At 49.2% G+C, this 13,647-nt stretch overlaps 1 protein-coding gene across 2 annotated transcripts in view; it reads left to right on the forward strand.

Annotated features, from left to right (window-relative positions):
- The window catches only part of KCNG2 (potassium voltage-gated channel modifier subfamily G member 2), a 61,680-nt gene that overhangs the window by 43,763 nt on the left and 4,270 nt on the right, over nt 1-13,647 (forward strand). The gene's annotated exons all lie outside the window — the stretch shown is intronic.

The raw sequence follows: 13,647 nt of genomic DNA on the forward strand, positions 1-13,647 counted from the left end.
GTTCTGTCATGGCAGCTCCTTCAAGACAAGATAAAGGAAACACAGTCCCAGCAAGAAAATCTCTCTCTGTTGTGTCAGGGGCGTAGGAGAAATGTTGTATTTTCTTTCATTAAGAGTTGACTTCAGACGGGGGGGGTGGGGAGCTGGCTCGGTGGAACAGGTCTGCCCGGAGCCCCCCCGGTGAGCCACAGACCCTTTGCTCAGAATTCCCCACTCGGCAGAGTTCGTGCCCGGCTCTCGCCAGCTTTGGGTCGCACTGCAGCAGCATCTTCTGCCAAGTGGCTTTTTCTGAGTAAAGAGAGAAATCCTTATGGGACAAGGGGCTGCCCCGGAGGGTTTTGAGGGCAGCAGGTTACAATGCAGACTTTGGGAACCACCCCAGGCTCTCTGCAGTGTTTCAGGCTTAGCAGGCAAAAAACAGAGAGTATTTCTCTGCGCTGTTAGCTTGGGCGTGAGGCAAGCGTTGTATAAGGCAAAATTCCTGTTGCCTTGTTAATAACTTTCTGTTGTGCCAGTGAACTCTCAGCCTACAGGGTATCTTCTCATGAATAAATAGCAGGCTCAGGTCTTCTTTTAAATATTGTATAAATATGCTGCAACATAACATTAGTGATAAATAATTAAACGCTGCTAAGACTCTGCCATAAAAGCATTGGTAACTTTGTCACATTGTTACTGGCTTATGTTTGGTGGGTCACCCAGCAAAATATGCTCCATATTTAATTTCTTTAGTATTTCTTTGGTTCCGCCACCATAACTATCTGTACCTACTAGTGGGTTTATTCTCCTGACTTCCAGGTAAATCACCCAGGGAGTCTCTGAAGCAATCTCATGACAGTAGCTGCATGGCTTCCACTCATGTTTGTAGAATTACTGCAGGTACTCAGTATAGCCTGCTCTGTGATACCCTGAGGGTACAGCGTAGCTCCTTTACGCCAAAGGTTGCTCCACCACCTTTTGCAAGAGAGCTTGTGCTCTGTGGGCTTGTTGAGTACTGGCCTGATCTTCTGAAAGAGACATCTTTCATTTCTTTGTAATAAAAGTATCATCTGGAAATTTAATCTCAGAGCTCCAGGGTACGTTGCTATCAATTCTAGAGGTTTGGAAAGAAAGAAAGCAACCAGATTTACGTTTGGCTAGACCTCCAGTAGCTAGGCTGAGGTAATGAGCTGATGATTCATGTGTACAGCACTTAGAAAAATTGCGTTAAATCCTTTAACATTATAAATGCTTACATTTTCATTGCTTAAAATGTAGTGGTTGAGATGAAATGTAGAAGTTTTTGAAATTGGGGACTTTTTGCAGTATCCGTGGAGACATTAGATTCCAGACAAATTAAATTATGAGTGGTATAGAAATGGAGAAAAAGAAAAAAAAAAGTTAAAACATTTTTTGCAATAGGTTTTTAACAAAGGCTTAAGAAAGGGCCAGGAGAAAACTATAAGGTTGTTGGATTTTCTAAAGGTAAGCATGTAAAACCATGAAAAAGATGGCACTGAGTACTATCAGCAGCATTTTTGAGAACAGCATAGTTAATTCTAGTCTATGTAGAACACCACACTCAGTCAAACTTAGTGTAATTTTTATGAAGTTATAAAGTTTTCTGAAAAAAACACACCTTCTGATGTAGATACTTCTGTGAGATGTTTGAATTAGTGGCATACAAGACCATTCTTTAATAAAAATGGCATTTTCAAAAACTTACCTCCCTTACTAAATGTTTTAAAATTTTCTCTTAGATCTCGAAGTAGCAGCAAACTAACATGAGAAATCACCATCCAGTGGCAGTGCACACAGGCATGCAGGTGTCTGGTGTTAGCCCAGAGCTACTTGGTGTTTTGCTGATGACTGGGGAGAAAGCATAAAACAATTGCAAATGAAATTTGCAGGTGGCACAGAAATGACACACTGGTCAGGGACTGGAGGTGTCTGGCACAGTTAGCTGATGTGAACTTGTGGAGGTAACGATGTGCATCGAAGTGCGACCTGTAAGTGTAGCGTGGAGAGGGCGAAAGACTCTTGGGCAGCAGGCACTTAGAAGGGATGTTGAGACGCTGGTGGCCCACTGGATGTATGCAATTGCCCATCCAAGCTGCTAGTCGGGAGGGAGAGCATGACGCTTGGCATGCTGTGTCTGGTACCCATTAAGTAGGTAAGTTGCAAAAAAAGTCAACTATTTAAAATCTGAGAATTCTCTTTATAGTGAGACACTAGAAGAGTTTTTCATGCAGTAAAGAGCAGAATAAAAGAATGTCTGTGGACAGCAATGAACAATAACTGGATCCTGCAGCTCAACAAACTCATGTTCTAAATAAAGAGTATTACAGTGTGGGTAATTAACAATGGAAACCATTTATCTAGAGATGCTTGAGTACATCTCATGTAGTTGTTAAATGCATTCTGTCAGTCCTTCTAAACATGTCTCAGCTCAGTGGGAACCATGTGTGTGATTCATGAGCCACTTGGTGAGACACTCTGCTCTGCAGGGGGTGAGCTCAGGGGCCTCTTTCTGTCTGCAGGGATGGGCGAGCCATCACTATCCCGTTCCGGACTCCTTGTGCAGGAGCTCTGATCTGACCCCCTGGGCAAGGTGCCAGCATGGATGCTGCACGTCTGGGACTTCCTTGGCCCTCCTCTGTGGTCAGACCTGAAGTCATCAATACAATGAAATGAGCAGCGGCAGTTCCTAATTGTGATTAAAGCCAGCTGCCTGAAAGCCTGGAAGCTTTCTGAAGAGGAGTGGCATGGCATGAGTCTGGCCCTGTGAAGGCAGCATCCCAACCAAGGTACCAGGTCCAGCACTGGCTGCGTTTGCGGGGGGTGCTGCAGGGGCTGGGACACATCGCTGGTGGGGCTCGGTCCCAGCATTAGCTGCTGCTCAGACTTGAGCTTGTGGGTCACTCACAAGGTGGGTGCCTCAGCCAGAAGGGGCTGTTCCCCAGGGCACATGCTAGCCAGCCCTCTGGCCACTCACTGGCCAAGCCCCCGTAGCCCACCTGCCCACACAGGCACATGCGTGCGCTCCCTTTCCCTCTGCTTCAGCTCATTTTCTGAGCCCAGATATGAGTAGGAAATTGAGAGAACAATGTGAAGCCATCCAATACATCCTGAGCCGTGTTGGAAATTTGGCACATGCTGCTCTGGGTAATGACGGTGACAGAACAGAAATTGCAGCACCCTCCTGAAAGGTCCGCGCACTGTCTGTGGGCAGGAGCTGTGGGTATATTCCCCCAGCCCACAGCTAGTTGCCTTCATACACAGTAGAAATATTAGCTGATTTAAGGCAAGGCATGCAGCTCTTGCATTCAGCTCTGCTGTTGCTGTTGCCTTGAGCAGAAAGAGAGGATGTGGGAGAGTGCAGGGGTTTGCCGGGGTCAGATCCACCTTGCAAAAGTCCGTCCACTTTGCAGGCGCAGGGGCAGCACTTACAGCACATCAGTGCAAGGGCGGTGGGTAGCAGGCTGCCAGCTGCGGCTGAGCCGCTACCAGCGGGAGAGCAAATCTGCCCACAGGCAGCATAAGCAAATCCTTCACTGCCTTTCAGATAATAGGATAAAGGGAAAGAGGCCGGGGGGGGGAGGTTGGGGGGGCGGGCGCGGAAATAGGTTTGGAAAAAAATGTAAGAGGAAAAGAGTGAGCTTGACTCTGTCCCCCTTTCCTCCAAGAGAAAAACCAGATACCCCCAACTTTTCTAGCAGGTTACAGGGTTGCAGGAACCAGTGAAACTAATGTGGGTCAGTAAAATAGAACCTGCGATGAGTGGGAGGCAGGAGGAGGAAAACTGTTTCTAAAGCAGGGATTGAAAGAAGGGGAGGACTGGGAGAAGTAAGAGGGAAAATATACTTTAAAATTCTGAAAAGAATCAGTTGTTCTTAATACAGTTAGTAAGTGAGAGAGGGAGAGAGAAGACTGAGATTCTCTTTTAGTATGAGACAAGCTTGAGGAGAAGAAGAAAAGAGGATGGTGGGTTTGGGAAGGATTCTAGACACAGCCAGGTGCCACCACAGCATCGTCTTTTCCCAAGCGTTGGGTAGGTGTGAAGGTGTTGGGAATGCTGCTGCTTTGTAACGCAGCCCTGTATCTCCGGGGCTGGTCCTTTCAGAGGAAGGTGCAGGGTCTTGGTGCTGTCACTCCCTGGAGAGACTGATGGGCTGCGCTGCGGGTTGGTGCGGGCTCGGCCCCGCTCGGGTCCTGCTGTGTTTTGATTGATGCTGCCACTTAGGGGAGACACCCCCCACCTTTGTCTGTGCAGTCCTGCTGTGTTTATGAGGAGCAGGTGTGCTGTAAGGGCCAAGTGCCATTGCTCAAGTGTTTTCAGCAAGAACTGTGTCTGTCTTGCTTTCCAGCACTAGGATGGAAAATACAAGCTAAGATTATTCTCCAGAAATCAGGAGATTTGCTAATTTGCAAGGTAACTGGGTTTCTTCACGTAAAAACTCAGGATCAAGCATTTGCTTAGGTTTGCAGAGAATGGATTTTTACAAGAAGCATTGTAGTTTCCAAGCCTTGAGGGGTACGATGCCTCTATCAGACCTAGAAAAGAGTGGGCTGAGGAGGAAGATTTCTAGTTCATGTGAAATCAGGGGGAGAGGGGGACATTCGTCAGCAGGGAGGCTTCTGGTGCTTCATTATTCTCTTGTGGGGTTTCTTTCTTTCAATTTCAGTGGATAAGTGGGCCAAAACCAAGCAAAACTTTCTGGAAATCTGAAAATGGAAAATTCCAAGGGATTTTTTTACTCCAAAATGCCAAGAACATCAGTGTTTCTAAAGTGAAGCTGTTCTTCAGAGGACATGGTTGCTTGGTGAAATCCTCATTCTCTTCTCTGTGCGGCTGCCCTGCCCATGGCAGTGACTGCGGCAGCCGAGCCCCGTGCCGTGTGCCCGTGGTGCACCTTGCACCGGCCCAAGCACGGGGGCTGCACGGGGGCCATGGCCACAGCAGCACAGCTGTGCCACATCTGGGCGTTCCCTACGGAGGGGGTCTGCCACAGGGCAGAGCTGCCAGAAGGCAAGCGATAGTGGCCCATGGCACCCTGCCTCGAATGCCGAGGCAGTTGATGAATTTCAAATATAATACCTTGTTCTTGTGGACCCTTGTCTTCTGTAGCCATTTGTCTTCAGGCAATTTCCAAATGAGACCAAGATGTGGTAAAATCACCAAAGCAGACCCCAGGTACAAACCCACCCTTTTGACTCAGAATTTTTGTTTAAACAAAGGCAGCAAACCTATTCTTGTACGTATAGATTGTAATTATCTAAATATAATGAATAGCCTACTAGTGTCTTGCACGCATGACAGATGTGGACAGCCAGGCAGGGCTCCCAGACCCCCTGAGGCCCAGCTCCAGCAGCATCAAGCACATCGTTTCCTTTGCTGGCTGTACGGTGAGGGCAGGTAGGACTTGGAGGGGTCCTCTGAGGCGAGTGTGGTCGCCTCATCTTAAAAGGGCTCTGGCCTTCCCTGTCCTTGCAGAGGGGTTCTTTTGGAGCCTCATGTGCCTGCTAGAATCCGCATTCCAAAAGCTGCTATAGCTGTTTCTTCTCCTGCCAGCACGGTCCTTTCAGTTAGTGATGGGTTCTCCTTGCGAACAGCTGGTGCAAACTGAGTCTGTCCGGGTCCCTCTCCTTCCCCTCCTACCTCACTGCTGGTTGCCATTGCTGAGCTGATGGCGTTGCCTTTCCCCACCACTCCTGAACAAAACGCCAGGGTGACTTTGCACTGAGGAAGATTCAGGAGTGATCACACGTCCCATTCTGTGGGCTGAACTGCGGATTTTAAACAGGCAGGTCGTAGGTGGCGACAGCAGTGCTCACAGCAGGGCCGGGCAGACCTGCACGAGAACTTCTGACCGTGCCGTTGAACAGTGCTTCTCTTCCCCCTTGGTATATTTGTAGACAGCAAACGTGTCTCTTCTCAGCCTTCATTTGGTGATGGTAAAGTAAATGCATTGAAATGTCTATTTTTAAGATAGGTTTCCCATTCTGCTAGCCATCCAAGTAACCTTGGGTTGCTCTCCAAACTCCTTCCAGTTTGAATCATCCTTGTTGAACGTGGGGGGTTCCTGAACAAATCAAATCCTTCACTTACATACAGGGACCTACCACCAAGCTCCAAATAACAAACGATGGTTGGTTTGCATGCGTGCATTTGGTGAGCAAGAAAGAATTGGTGTCAAAGCTGGTTTCAGAGATGAAGAGCACAGGTTGTGAGACGCTGCCTGTCCTCATTGTAGTGAGGCAGATTACAAACACGAGAAAACCAAAGAAATGTGAAGTGAAGGGAATACTTGCCCATGAGGAGGTCACTAAGGGTGAGCATGGAGCAGAGTCTTAAGAGGTGACCTCAAAGAAACGTTACCCAGGGTGTATTGCCCCTCCCTAAGTTGGAGTGTAGCCCCTCTCCCGGTGCATGGTGTGGTCAGACCGGGAGACAGCAGCTCACTGCTGGATCATACTGGTCCCTCTGGCTGCTCCCAGCTGCAGTCACAGTCTGAGGAGTTTTAAGATGTTCAGTGTCTTTACACACACACACACCCCCCCACACACACACGCCACCCCCCAGCCTCTCCAGGTGAGTTGCTGTGCTGGTCCTGATAAGCATCTCAAAGTCAGGCAGTTGATGGTGTTCTGCTTCATAGGCACTTATGGTCTGTTTTATTCTTTATATATAGTTTCTTGCTTCTTACAGGTTTTAGGTTTTGGCTGCTTTGCATAAAGTAGAGCCAGATAACATTTGTTTCCCTCTTACAAACGCTGTCGCTTTTGGAGAGGTGTGTGCTAAAAGTAGGTGCAGGTGTGAGAAAAGCTGGTTGAGAAGAAATTAATGAGGGGGCATTTCGTGCATCTGTAGTACTACTTGTGTGCTTTCCATGCTTCCCAGCACCTCTGCTGGGGCAAAGAGAAGCAGGAAAGTGGACTGAAGAATTTATCTGCTTGTGGCAGGGACTGTAAGTGAAGGAGGCAGGGGAATGGAGTACAACAACATTCTGACCTGGTAGATGGTTGATTGAATCTCCCGTGTCTGTGTCTTCTTCCACACACAGATGCATATGCCACACCCATGCAGCCAGAGTACAGCTGGTCAGACATCTACAGCGTTTGCAGGGGAAAAGGTGACAGTTAAACAGGTCTCAAGGCTCAACATTTAAGGCTTAGAAACCCTGGTCCTACCTACGGCATCTAATTCTGGTGGTGCAGTTTGGGGCTGAGGGGGCCCGAAGCAGTGGGCTGCCGGTGGCTTGGGCAGCCCGAGGAATACAGCTGGTTGCCCTGTGGCCACCTGTGCACGCATGCCACCTGCCGCCCCTGCCCCTTGCCCGCCAGCCGCCACCCTGCGTGGGTGAACCCCTTGCGCACGTGGTGGTCTTCTCTTCCCTCCCGCTGACTGCCGGCCGCTTCCAGAGCTTTCCATGAATGCAGCAGCCATTTGGCTCTGTGGCTGCATCAGAAGTGCAGTCTGAGGCCCCAGTGCAGGGCGCGTGCAGGTGTTGCTGCCTCCCTAACCCCTTGGGTGCACCACTGCCACCGCACAGCTCAGCCTCCGACCTTACACGCTGATCAGGCTCCGCTGGGGGGTTCAGCGCACCCCAAAGTTACCTCCTAGCAGCTCCCGTAGTCAGCTGGCATCTCCCTCGCTCTGCTGGTGTTCCGTGTGGATTTGCAGCTTCACTGGCAGAATGAAAGGGACAGGCTGAGGGGTTCTGAGCGGTGGTGTGGGACTGTGCTGTCTCGGGATCAAAGGGAATCCAGAGAGCTAAGGCTAAAGCAGGTATAGCTCCTGCCCACCTCCTTGCCCTTTCTTGTCAACAAAGCCAGGTTGTACAGGAGCGGTTGCACAGGAGCTACCTTTTCTCCACGATACACCTGCAAGATGTTAGCGGGAGCCCTCCCTGCTGAAGGCGATGCTTGCTCTGTGGCTCTTCTAGCAGCTGGGCTGAAGATGAAGCACGAACTAAGCTCTACCTACAGATCAGAGTGTGTACAGCAAGAAGCAGAGGGCTCTTTCGTGGCCCCTTGGTGACTTTCAGAACAGGAACTGTTCCTTTGAATTCACAGCCAGCCAGCTTTAAGGACAGACTGTGCAGCAGCTGAATCATCTTTGCTGAGGAGCACAAGGAACACTGAGAGCAGGCTGGCTGCGAGTTCAGCCTGACCCTGGCTGCAGTGGCAGATGGGCGCTCGCCAAGCCCATGGGTGGTCTGTGGTGAGGGGAGCGTGGTTCGTGCAAGGGGAGCGTGCCTGTGCCCGAGGGCAGGGAGCGATGCTGCCCTTCCAACAGCAGGTCACGTCGCAGGAGTCACGCAGTCACCCTTACTGTGAAAATTATCTGGATGCTTTCATCAGAAAATCACTTTGCATCAGAAAATTGCTTTCCATCAGAAAGTGCCAGTGTGAGCACAATCATTAGGTTTTGTTGGGGAGGCAGATTTTGGGGAATGTTGCCGTTTTACTGGAATTTTCCTTGGGGCAGGGTCCTTCGTTTCGCAGCAGTGGCTGGGGCAAGGCTGTGCCCCAGCGCCGGGCACCCCAGGCTGGGCAGAGCAGCCGCAGGCTCCCACCAGCCGCTTGGCAGCGGGGGCTGCGCCTCTGCCACTCCAGGCAAGTGCTGCAGGTGCCGAGTGGGAGTGGAGGGTCTGTCCTCTGCATCCCCTGCGAGCTCCATTGGGAGGTGGCTGAGCATCGCGCCCACCCCCACCGCGGTCACCCGTAGCCGCTGGCTGGGAACTGGCCCGCTCTGGGCAGTGCTGTGGCCAGGCTGGGGCAGACCTTGTGCAGCAGCCTCAGGGGCTTTGGGGGTCCCTCCAAGCTGATCGCCGGTGCTGAGACCTCACTTACGTCGGAATTTCAAGTTCCACATTGTTAAAAACCAGAGAACGGTGTGCAGAGAAACACTGGAAATGCATGACCCCAAAGCCTCAAGGAACAAGGGGCAAGTGGAAGAGAACAACATCATTTTAGAAATGTTGCAGTTTTAAAGCTTATGTAAGTATTTTTATATGCAGTGCCTCTCATGTTGGGGGCACGGGGGTCTTAACATGCGCGTTTGCCAGGGAGGGAAATCTTCACTACAGGGGCAAGTGGGCAGCACTGAAACTTCTTCCCCAAAGGTACTGCTGAGCTGCTGAGCTTACCAAAATGTGTGTGCAAAGCACCATGAGAACTGGGGCGGTTAGAGGTGATCTGGCTTTTGACATCTTCTAACGCCAGCAGGGGAGATGGTGTCAAAGCCTGCACAAATCTGAAGGAGAGGCAGAATTTCTTCTCAGGAGATGGGTGGACAAAGGCAGGGTCACAACATCACACAGTGCGCAGGGCAGAGCGTTCCTGAGGCGCAGCACAGGGAGGTACCCGCGGAAGGGACCCCACAAGCCCAACCAAAGTGTTCCCGAGAGATGCCTGTGAATTTTAGATGGACCATGCAGAGCAACGAGTGCAGCTGAATTTTAACTCCAGTGACACCAGCTTTCCTTTTTGTAATTTTCCTTTTGGCAATGGAAATGTTTCTCCAGAAGAAAGATACTGTGGTTGGCTTTTTGACAGCAAATTTCTATAGATCCTACTGAAGGAGACTCACTTTAATTTGACTAAACAGAATTCCTTGCTGAGACCTTCCTTTCTTTTCTTGTGCCCTGAGATGACATTAGTACATGTCCCCAAAATCCTGTGCAACTGCAGGTATTTCTCCATACCCAAGTAATTTCTGCACAGGGAAAAAAAAAAATCTACTTGCTGTTTGAAAAAAACCACATGTATGCACATAAACAAACATACACATCTTGTTAAGAACAACTGTTTCCATATTATTTTTTATTATACCACTTCTTTTGTAATCAAAAACCTAAGATATTGCTTCTTTAATGGTACAGTTATATGCATATTAAAAAATAAAGAATGATAGTCTTTTAATACTAGAAAAATGCAAGGAGGGGTGTCCTTTATGATTGCCATTCTTCCTGGTTTTTGTTTAGACCTCTAAAAGACAAAAAGAAATGCAATTGTTATGAAAACTAAAAAAAGGTTTTCCTCGGGCCCAGTTTCATAAAGCTGTATATAAGAATGTAATTATAAAAATGTATCCATTAGATTACAAGATGGAGAACTAGCTGTTTTGCTTGCAAGAAGTAAAAAGGCAGTATGTATTTGTTCATGTACATGTTTGTGGCCTGGAGTTAATAAAACTTGATCTTTTTTGAGAACACACAGATTTGCTACAGCTCTGGTTTTGGCAGGATGCTATCCTATTCTGTTAGGACTTGTTTTTCTCATATTCCAATGGCTGATTAATTCTTCATTACTTTTTTCCATTTCTGTGTGTGTTTCTTTCTGCATGTTTTTGTTCTGTTTTCTTGAATGGAGAAGAATCTCAAAACCCTAAGCAGAGTTACACCATCCGGTTGGACTCTAATACACAGTTAAAAGTTTTAGAAAGAGAAAAATTGCCTTATTTTTTTCTTTTTTTTACATGCTGTACTCAAGGGGAAAAAAGAACAAGGAAAAGCAGCTGCAGCTGAAAAGCAAAGCGCAAAGAGCATGAAACGTATTTTTTCTCATATTGTTTTTGATTTCATGTGAGGATAATAATAGCTTATACTTAGATGATATTGAAACATGGTCCAGGGGACAGGAAGACCTTTAATTAGCAAGACAAAGGCTTCTGGCAGGTTAATTGATACACAGGGCTGTTTTCTAAAAGCCTGTTCAGACCCTCTTACTCTCAGGACAGCCTTTGGACAGAGCCTGGCTTGTTCAGATTGCAGTAGGTTAATAACGATACTGAGGAAGACGAGCACTTTGCTGAAGATAATTATGCATTAGCTAAAAAAGGGGATTGTTTCATCCCATTAAAATGAACTCTGTGTAGCAGAGCGTCATCGCTCCGCTATACTGACCATAAACATCTCAGCATTCACAGCGCTAGCTGCCAGCTGTGGGTGCTGGGAAGAGTGGCGAAGCAGCAGAGCCCGAGGTCAGCCTCGGCTGGAGCAGGCAGGACCCCCCCTGCACGCGGGGCACGGGGGCCAGGTGGGTGCCACCAGCCCCTGGTGCCCAGCCCAGCGGCTCCTGCGCTGGTGGGCTTGGTGTTGTGCTGCAGGAGGATCAGAGACATAAATAGCAAAGCTGTGGGTTTGTGAACCTACACAGGATAAACATGTCAGCGTGTGGGAGGGCAGAGAGTCTTCTGAAAATCATCTCCACTGGTAGTCTGTTAATGAGGAGCAATTTTCACTCTGCTTTGCTCCCACACCGAAGCTCATGCACAGAAGGACTTTGGAGAGTTGCCTTTCCTTATGCACCAAACAGCGCCGGGGGAATCAGGTGCTGAATTAGCTACTAAATGCCTTCATGTCTTTGTAGCTCTGCTCCAGCGCTAAATTCTCCATAGGCTTCACTGACTTTCTTAAAGTTCTAGTGGCATGAAAATGATACACGTGCACGTCAGAATCCAGAATGCTTCCCTCCAGCTAGGTCTCCTAAGGCAGCCTACAGCTCAGTGTCCATCCGTGGTGGTCCAAGCCGTGATGGACCTTTCAGAGGAAGCAAATGTGCACATCGGGGTTTTTTCCTTCTTGCCACTGCTGCCACTTGGCTCAAGCCACAGCCATTCCTCTATGGGCCATCGTCCTTCTCAGCCTGACCCTTTCGTCCGTGTGCAAGGACAGCACCAGGAGCTGCAAATCACCTGCAACCACTGCCCTGAGGCACGAGATCAAGATATCCTGCTGTGAGATTCCCAGGCAGGGGGCTCTGGGATGGTATCAGTCTGACGGCTGGTTTTTTGGTAATAAGGTGAGAAGTCACAGTGGCACCAGCCGTGTCCCTCCACTGGCCCTGTGGCCTTTGGCTCTGGCCCCCAATTGAAAGTGGAATAAAAAAATAAATATCTGTAAATACAAGGCGCTACAACCTTTCATTGTGTTAATACAAGGACCACAGATGCCGGCTCTGAGGATTTTCACGTTCTGTTTTCCTACTGACATCTCCTTAGTCATTGTCTTAGTGTCTTTTAACCGTGGGGTGGGGAAGGTGCCTTGGCCTTTTGGTTATCGTAGTGCAGTAACTCGAGGCTTTGTGCTCGGTGTGATGCTGCTGCTGTGGCTGCTGGCAGTGCAGCAGCCCTTGAAACGTGTGTCCATGTGTCCAGTGTCGCGTTGAGCCTGACGAGCGGGCGGAGCGGGCGGGGGTACAGCCCTCCCGCCGAGCCACCAGGGTCGGGAAGGACCCCCGTGCTTTCCAAACTCCCTGGCGGGAGGAGTATGGGTGCAGCTAGATCCAGTCCTGGTCCCAGACCTGGTCAGTGTTTTAGATCTGAGGGTTTCTATGTCCAACCACGCATCAGAGCGAATGTTTTCCTGCCAGAGCCCCATTTAAGGACTTTCACTGAAACAGTTTCACAAAACTGAATAGAAAATAGATGCTTTATTGAGGCAACAGATATAGCAAGTTCAGAATTGCCACTGCAATATAGTCTTTATATATAAAGTCTTACTATATAAAATAATAGTCTTACTGTAAAAAATCAAGCTCAAGTTAAGTGTACAGTGCTTTTGTTAGTAATATTGTCCCAGGTAACATCCAACATAGTTGGAGGCACAAACCTTACCGAAGAGGCATCGTTGCTTGGAGAGGAGAGAGGTCTAGGACCGTCAGCCTGTCCCATAGGGAGAGTTCTCATCCTCGAATCAAAAAAAAAGATTCTAACATGCCAGGTTTTATACTTAGGGCACAGTGGGGCTACGTCACTTGCTGTGTGCGGCTTGGCCCCGAACGAGGTGTTGGCTCGGGAGGGCCAGCGCGGAGCAGGGGGGCTGCGGCGCAGGCACAGGCACGGTTGCAGATGTGGGGATCTGCCTGCCTTCACCACAGCCACACAGGCTGGGACGCCCCCCCTCACCCCGGGCATCACTCACTTGGCTTGCCTGTTAGACCACATCCCTTACCAGCCGTACAGGCTCGTCATGCTGCTCACATCGTCCCAGATCCACTCTGGGCTGGACCCAGTGGTTGGCTCTCGGGTGAGGATGGGGCAAGCCCAGCCACCCCGGCGGCCTGGGGGACGCTGTAGGGAGCCCACAGGGCAGACATCTCCCCCCTCCTCTGCTGTTTGCTGTCACTGCAGGGAAAACCTGGGCACGGGCGCTTGGGGAGGGGTGAAGTTAGGATGCGGTGCTGTGCAGTTAAGATTTCCTCATCTCCGCCTAGCAAAAGGCACCTGCACCGAGCGTGTGGGCAGAGCTGTGTATAGATGTGCGAGGTTCTCAGATTCCCCAGTGGTGAAAGGGCAGACAGCTTGGCACAGCCTCGCCGCGTCTGAGTGATATTTTATTGCTGTAATTTAGCATAGGCGAGCAAAATGATGTTTTACATTGGTACCTTTTGGAATCAGTGGGAGTCTCACACCCCACTCGTACGGATGGACTCCTACGTCCATACAAGAGTTTTCATGAATTGTTCAAACTGGCTCCCCAAATAAACATACACTTAAATATACACATGCCTTCTGCTCAGAGACCCCAGAGCATTAACACTTCTACATGAGCATTCAGAGGAAACAGCACTAGCACTATAATTGTCCACATCAAAATCTGTTTATTTAGGGAAGCTGATGATTATTCAGCTGGAGCTCCTAACAGTGATGTAGCGGAGAAT

This window comes from Falco peregrinus, chromosome 3 (genome assembly GCF_023634155.1).
Source record: "Falco peregrinus isolate bFalPer1 chromosome 3, bFalPer1.pri, whole genome shotgun sequence".
Lineage (NCBI taxonomy): Eukaryota > Metazoa > Chordata > Aves > Falconiformes > Falconidae > Falco > Falco peregrinus.